Source organism: Pygoscelis adeliae, unplaced genomic scaffold, assembly GCF_000699105.1.
Source record: "Pygoscelis adeliae isolate BGI_AS28 unplaced genomic scaffold, ASM69910v1 Scaffold63, whole genome shotgun sequence".
Classification (NCBI taxonomy): domain Eukaryota; kingdom Metazoa; phylum Chordata; class Aves; order Sphenisciformes; family Spheniscidae; genus Pygoscelis; species Pygoscelis adeliae.
The window spans coordinates 501,392-502,058 of record NW_008824414.1 but is presented as its reverse complement, the minus strand read 5'-3'; the positions used below and the strand labels follow the sequence as shown (position 1 = coordinate 502,058).

Genomic DNA, 667 nt, shown 5'->3' with positions numbered 1-667 from the left:
CCCGTGGGGGCGCCGGGCACGGACCTGGCGACTCGTCCCGGCCCAGCAGGGATTTGCAGCCTCCCCAACTCGGCCACGTCCCTTCTGCTGGGATGGTCCCGCCACTGCCGGGAGCGAGGTGCTGCCCAGTGTCCTGTGGGCAAAGAGACATGGCTCAGCCATGGCCAGGGCTCGTCCCCTGCTGCCACCACGTCCCCACTGGGCAGCTCTGCCCAGAGCAAGAAGCAGATAGCTGGGAAAGGAAACAGCCACTGATATTTCCAGGGAGCAAGGAGGAGAAACCCTGGTGCGAGGGTGAGGTCAGCTTTGGGGATGTCCCATGCAGCAAGCAAAGGGGATGTTTCCTATTAAGCATCAGCCTTTCCCCCGACTCCCTCCCCTGCCCTGTAGCCCCACTGAGTTTTCAGGGAGGAAAAGCATGGAGATGCTGGGGGTTGAACCCAGGGCCTCTTACATGCGAAGCAAGCGCTCTCCCGCTGAGCTACATCCCCCTCCCTGGAGCATTCCCACACAGGGCAGACTGTTCCTGGCACCACAGTGGCAGCTCCCTGGGCAGGCACCATGGGTGGCGCCATCCAAGCTTGCTAAAACCAGTGTTGATCGAAAAAGAAACCCTATAGACACACCATGGGGTGCTGTTTGCAGGCAGCTGGGGGATGGCAGGGCT

The 667-nt window shown here is 61.5% G+C and overlaps 1 non-coding gene across 1 annotated transcript; it reads right to left on the bottom strand.

The window, feature by feature from the left end:
- Positions 1-419: 419 nt before the first annotated feature.
- TRNAA-CGC lies at positions 420-491 on the bottom strand. Its single transcript has one exon. It is a non-coding gene; the product is annotated as a tRNA-Ala (tRNA).
- Positions 492-667: the final 176 nt, after the last annotated feature.